This window comes from Bos grunniens, chromosome 14 (genome assembly GCF_055505025.1).
Source record: "Bos grunniens cultivar Pamir isolate PY7600 chromosome 14, Bosgru_T2T1.0, whole genome shotgun sequence".
NCBI classification, from domain to species: Eukaryota; Metazoa; Chordata; class Mammalia; order Artiodactyla; family Bovidae; genus Bos; species Bos grunniens.
The window spans coordinates 11,935,545-11,942,498 of record NC_141178.1 but is presented as its reverse complement, the minus strand read 5'-3'; the positions used below and the strand labels follow the sequence as shown (position 1 = coordinate 11,942,498).

At 44.2% G+C, this 6,954-nt stretch overlaps 1 long non-coding RNA gene across 1 annotated transcript; it reads right to left on the bottom strand.

The window, feature by feature from the left end:
- Window positions 1-969: 969 nt before the first annotated feature.
- LOC147359041 (uncharacterized) lies at window positions 970-4,643 on the bottom strand. Its single transcript, XR_015141340.1, has 3 exons — window positions 4,418-4,643; window positions 3,241-3,362; window positions 970-1,132 (listed from the first exon to the last, which is right to left on the bottom strand). It is a non-coding gene; the product is annotated as an uncharacterized LOC147359041 (long non-coding RNA).
- Between the last annotated feature and the right edge of the window lie 2,311 nt (window positions 4,644-6,954).

The window sequence follows — 6,954 nt, the reverse complement described above, 5'->3', positions numbered from 1 at the left end:
AGGGGAAACTAATTTGCGAGAAAGAAAAAATGTATGCTTGCATTTAAAAACTGGCTTTGAATGTTTTTCTAGTATGTGTCTGGGGGAATGTGGAGGGGGGTGGGTATAAGAGAAAAAAGTAGTGCCCACAGTGCTGCAGAATTTGAACTGTAGCTTTGGAGAGCTGCTGTTGCCAACATGAATACTGGTTTTAGAAGGATTCCCATCCCCATCCCCTCAACCTTCACCCCTCTGTATAAAATCTTCAGAAGTTTAGATAAGATTAAGCTTGATGATAGTAAACCTTCTACTTCTTTCCAGGTATTGGATTAAAAAGTAACCTTGGTATATATGGGCCCCTTTTCTCCCCTGATTTTTCACCAGGGGACAGGAGAATGAGCCATTGTGTCTGTGTGTCTGAGCAGGTCAGTGGTAATGGAATGTTTAACCTGCCACGTTGTCAGTCTACCTTGTTCATCTCACCTACAGTGGCAAAGCTTTTCATCTATTTGCAAATGGATGCCTCTCAGGAGTTGAGCTATATCCATAATTTTAGGGAATGTATCATCTTTGAAGAGGGACTCAAGGAGAATGACAAAGATGATAAAAGGGCTGAATAATATCAAAAGGTATTAGATTTAAGAAGAATACTATCGGGATTTCCCTATCTGAACTCTGGGGCAGTGATCTTACAGGATTCCTTCCAGCAAAAATGCTTTAAAAAATGATCAAAGATTTCCCGGAAAATTTGCAAGACAACACTTGTAAATAGCAGGCTCTTCTACTGTGCATTTGGAAGCAGCCCTGTGTGTGGTGAAGTAAGAGGCTCTGAAGTCAGAGGATTCAAATTCTTGCTCACTCATTACTGCAGTCAAGTCACCACCTTGCTAAGCTTTAATTTTCTCCTCTCTTCAACGGAAATAATAGCCAAAGGGCTGTTGTAAACAGAAGTAATAAGCATGCAATAAGCACAAACTATTACTATTCTTCTTATATTTAAATTTTTATTATTGTCACTTCCTCCCGAGAAGAGAGCCTCTATCCTGGCCCTTCTGTCCTTGGCTCTGCACTGTCTCCCGTCTCTGTGTCTGGAGTGTCCTGATTCAAGTGACCGTGTGCGCTGGTTGATTCAGCTTCCTTGAAACTAAAGCATCTGCAGGTGAACAACAATGAAATTACGTTTATAGGGCAGATCATTTATTCTGCTTAACTCTCAAATGTTAAAGGAGATAAATACAAATTTTATGTCACAATATTTTTAGACAAAATCATGTGGAGAAAAAAAAATGTTATTTAAGCGAATTATGTATTCTATTAATAATCCACAGGCTTCCCATGACCTTTAGCAACCCAGTAATGGATATATTGGAAGGAGATAAACACACAAGAGAGGATGAGATGATGGAATATTCCATGTCCTTTCTGGCTCCTATTTTGTATTTTAAAAAAGAGAGAAACATGGGCTTTAAGGGGTAGAATTGTGACCCAGTCTGGCACATAGAGGTATGCTGTCCACCCTGAAATGGCCAGCTAAGCTGTTGAAAGTTGAGATAGAGAAGCTAAAAAGGGCCCTTTGCACACCTTAGCACCAAATTTTGTAATTAAAAGAAAACAAAGGGGGAGAGGACACATGTATACTTATAGCTGATTCATGATGTTGTATGGCAGAAATCAACACAACATTGTAAAGCAATTATCCTCCAATTAAAAATAAATTAAGGGAAAAAAGAGAATAAAAGGTCCACGAGGTTTCATTGGTTCCTTAGAAGTGTTGAATTGACCTAACCTGATGAGCACTATTTGCGTCATTCTTTCATTCAACCAGTAATTGTTGGACACCCAGATACTGTTCTTGCTGAAAGTACGCGTGCGTGCTAAGTTGCTTCAGTTGTGTCCGACTCTTTGCGACCCTATGGATTGTAGCCCACCAGACTCCTGTGTCCAAGGGATTCTCCAAGCAAGAATACTGGAGTGGGTTACCATGCCCTCCTCCAGGGGATCTTCCTGACCCAGGGATCGAACCTGTGTCTCCTCTGGCTCCTCATTGCAGGCAGATTCTTTACCGCAGAGCCATAGGGGAAGCCCACCGTTCTGAATACTGAAGGGCAAACAGGACCAAACAAACCCCTGTTCTCATGGCACCTGCAGTCCAGGGGGGAAATCACTGCAGAAAAAACTCCACAGGAATTCACAGCAGAACCAAACTTTAGTGGCTTACGAAGTCCCTGAGGGTGGCCTTGGTGGCTGATGTCTCGTAATCACCTTGCTTAATATTCATGCAGAGACGTAGGTGTGTTTTTCTTTTATACTACTTATCACAGCAGTAACTTTCTATTAAAGCCATGAGGAGTTTTGACCTCTCAAAGATGATTGACATGGCTTTGGAGATCTATTTTTGTCCTGCTTTCTCAAGTTCGTGTCCTGTGTGATAGCCAACAAGGAAAATACCACGCTGCCAAGTGTAAGCACGTAAGATCTGTGTTATCCGTGATACTTGGACTATTGCAATACTGATGGGCTGAGAAATTTTTCATTTACCTAACGTAATTTTCAGGTTTGAGCATTGAGGTTACCTAACAAGTTAGCGGGGAGAAAGCAGTGGCACCCCACTCCAGTGCTCTTGCCTGGAAAATCCCATGGACGGAGGAGCCTGGTAGGCTGCAATCCATGGGGTCATGAAGAGTTGGGCACTACTGATCGACTTCACTTTTCGCTTTCGTGCATTGGAGAAGGAAATGGCAACCCACTCCAGTGTTCTTGCCTGGAGAATCCCATGGACGGAGAAGCCTGGTAGGCTGCAGTCCATGGGGTCGCACAGAGTCGGACACGACTGAAGCGACTTAGCAGCAGCGGCAGCAACAAGTTAACTATTTGATATAGTTAACTTTTGAGGGGGTATGTCTTCTTAACTTTCAATGTCAATTTTAGATAGTCAGAAATCTTGCCTGAGGCCAATACCTGGATAATATTGTAAGTGCTGGTGAAACTATGAGAATGACCATCAGATTTCCGTAGGCAGGCAGTTTGTAAAGGAGGAGGATTAGTTTTAACCTTAACTCCCCCTTCAACTCTTAACGAAAAACATGTGGTAAATCAAGCAGGGCGTGTTAGGTATTGCATTTCAGTTGTGGAGTGACATCTAATACCAAGTCAGCATTTGTTGTTAACTCTGGATGTACTGTATTAAGTAGTTAAGGACAAGTCTCCTCTCAAATATCCCCCACAGACAATTCATTAATGACAACAGGAAAAGAATGGTACCTTTCCAGTGGGGAGACCAGACGGGCCCCACCATCACCAGTGAACCCAGCATCTGCAGCCACAGTAGTTACTGACTGCCTCGAGGTTCTCCCTGAGATGCCGTGGAAAGTGCATGGCCTCACCTGGGAATATTCGTACCAGAAAATGGTTAACCTGAATCTGATCATGAGGAAACAAGCAGACAAATCCAGATGGTGGGACATTCTGCTAGGCAATCGGCTTGGACTCTTCAAAAATGTCCACATTATGAAAGCCAGACCAAAAAGGGAAAAAAACCTAGGTGGGTAAATGCTATAAATTGAGAGAGACCAAAGAGACCTGGCAGCTGGGGGATATGGTGCTGAAGGACACTGAAGGAAGAGGAGAGAGTGGAGGGAAAGGGAGGGGAGGAAGGAAAAAATATCTATAAAAGACATTTGGGGGCAAATTGGAGAAACTTTAATATAATCTGTGTTTGATTATCCTTTTGATGCTAAATTCCTTGCCTCTGAGCATTATGAAGGAGGATGTCTTTGGTCAGGAGAATTCAGAATTCAGGAGATTCGTGCTGAAATATTCTAGGTGTGAAATGTCCTGAGAGCTGCAACTTTCAAGGGGCTCAAGATAAGGGCTCCCAAAACATGGAGAGAGAGAAACAAACATGGCAAAATGTTAATTGGTGAGTCTAGGTGTAGGAAATATGTGTGTTCCTTGAGTTATTCTTTCAACTTTTCTGTTTCAAGTTTTTCAAAACAAAAAAAGGGAGAGGTGAGGGAAGTCTGTTTGAGGGAAATTATAGAAATCCGGAACAAAAACAAGATGTAAGAGAACACATGTGCGTACAACTCAGCTGTGATGCCTCAGAGGAATAAAGGCCAGGACAGTGGACTGACTCTGCAGTGGGACTCACAAGGGTTGTGCTCTGGTGTGTCCTCAGGCATCACTCACCCTGGGATCATGGGCAGTTTGCCTAACTCTCTGTATCCATTTCCTGCTGCTAAGTCGATTCAGTCGTGTCCGACTCTGTGCGACCCCAGAGACGGCAGCCCACCAGGCTTCCCCGTCCCTGGGATTCTCCAGGCAAGAACACTGGAGTGGGTTGCCATTTCCTTCTCCAAGTATCCATTTGCTAGGGCTGCTGAAACAAGCGTCACAAACCACGTGGCTTGAAACAACAGAGATGTCTCACTCATCTCACCATTTTGGAGGCTGAAGTCTGAAATCAAGGTATCGGCACGGTCAGGCTCCTTCTGAAACCTGGTGGGGAGCATCTTTCCTTGCCTCTTGCTGGATTCGGATGGGTTGCCAGCAGTCCTTGGCTCTCTAAGCTCACAGCTGCAGCCCTTCGCGTTCTGCCTCCATCTGTTACATGGTGTTCTCCTCTCCTGTGTCTGTCCCAGGATCCCTCCTCCTCTGGGAAGGACAGCAGTTGTATTGGATTGGGGCCACCCTAATGACCTCATCTGAAACTTGATTACATCTGCAGAGACCCTATTTCCAAATAAGGGTGCGTCCACAAGTGCTGGGGATTAAGGCTTTGACATATATTTTCAGGGGATGCAGTTCAACCCATAACCCTCTTCATTCTTGTTTCTCTAACTCCCAACATGTGTGGGGGACGCGGTGGACCCAATCAACCAGAATGCACACTGAGGTCCCTTCTGAAGCTCAGAGTCTGAGGCTCTGGGTGTCCACTGTTCTAAATTCAGACATGAGTCAGCTTTGGGCGACTACAGAGCCCAAGAGAGATGTGATGAGAAGGAGGTTCCAGGTCATTATTAAACAGATAAGAAGCGTGTCCCTTGGACACATGATTAGTGTACATTCTTGGCATAGCAGGGGCTGTTTTATTTTGCTTGTCATAGTCATCCTTTTTGTCCTCATTTTTATTGTTGAATGATTGTTTGTCAAAAGTTTTCTAAGCTGAATTCCCATCCTGTTACCCATAAAATTGCATAAAATGAGATGCTAGAGTTAAAAAAAAAAATAACTGTCACATCACAACTGATATTAGAGATTGGCAAGGCTGCCAGCTGGAGCAGACTAACAAGGAAAATCAAGACTCCTCTCTCCGTCTTTGTCCTTCAGGCTAAAAAAAGGCAAGATAACAAGAGAGAATGTTCTGTAATGAGTAAGGGTGGCCGTGCCTCGTGATGGGTCAGCCATGCGTGTCTGGAGGAGGACTCTCTTTGAGGCCCAGGAGGTGGGCTGGGGGCGGGGTGTGGAGGACGGCAAGTGGAGGAGGGTAGGGGGAGCGTAAATGGAGATGAGAACCACCAACAGTCTCCTGATGTCTCTGTGCTTCAAAGAGAAAACTGTGTCACAGCCGCAGGAGGGGAAAGCACTGATCGCAGAGTTGAAAGAGGACATTTTCCCAGAGCTGTAGACCCACAGTCCTCAGCGTGACTGATGTACAAAGCTTCATCTGCCTCCCTCCTGCGTCTCCCCCACTCCTGTGTCTCCCCACATGTGACTCAAGGTAGATGCCAGATGTGTAAACCAGGGCAGGGCCGTGTCCCATCTATTAGAAATCTCTGACTTGTGGGCACGAAACAGAAACCTCAGCCAAAGGGAATCTTCTCCAAAATCCAATTGCGCTCTTTTCTTTCCTGGCTTTCAGAAATCATTTGGATAAACCATGGATGATTTAATTATACTGTCAGTATGAAAGCAGGTTCTGTCACTTGCCGTCAGTGCCAGGTAAAAACACTTGGAATTCACACTGTGTCGTTATCACTCTGGTCTTCCTTTGCCGCTCTTCAGCAATGGGCGTTATGGGTTTGTCATCATTTCCATTGTTAGCTCTTATTTTCAAGGCTTCTGTCTTAGTTGCTGAAATTGCATTGTCCTGGATGGGAGCCTGGAGGTAATTTCCTTTAGTGTTACAGTGGCTGCAGTCTTTTATGGGTGTGTGTGACTGTGCAAGTGATTTCAATATCTTTTTATTAAAAAATTAATTCATGCGTAAGTCTCAACTCATTTTTTTCTGATGCAGATAGCTTTTATCCAAGATTGAGACATGAATCATGTGAAGTAAACATTTACAAAGTCCGCAACTCAGAAAAGGCCCTGCCTTGGCAGCAGTAAGTAATGAGATCACTGCAGTGATTATCAGTCATAGTTCTTTATGGTCACACATTGTGTATCTATGAGATTTATAATATAAAACAGAGGGAAGAGCAGATGTGGTCTGAAATTGTAAATTTAAATTATGTGCCTTTTACTTGTTATTGACATTGAGATCTTCTCAACGAATCTTAGAACTTCAGTATCTGAAAAAGACCTTGTTAACTGTTCTCTGTTAAGTCGTTTCAGTCGTGTCTGACTCTGTGCGACCCCGTAGACGGCAGCCCACCAGGCTCCCGCGTCCCTGGGATTCTCCAGGCAAGAACACTGGAGTGGGTTGCCATTTCCTTCTCCAATGCATGAAAGTGAAAAGTGAAAGTGAAGTCGCTCAGTCGTTGCTCAAGACCTTAGATCTTCTTTAGTCCATCAGCTGTGGATGCTTATTCCATCAGGTCTATATTCCCTCTTCTGCCCTTCCATTAATAGGTCAGTTAACTACTGATGTGTAACAATCCCAAAACGTGTGTTTTGGCTAAGAAAACAATCACTGGGTAGTTCACAATTCTGGGTGTTGGCAACTTGAACTGAGCTCGGCGAGGTGCTGCTTCTGCTGGTCCTGCCTCAGCACACCCATGTGGCTTCAGCTCATCTGGCCGTTCAGCCAGGAGC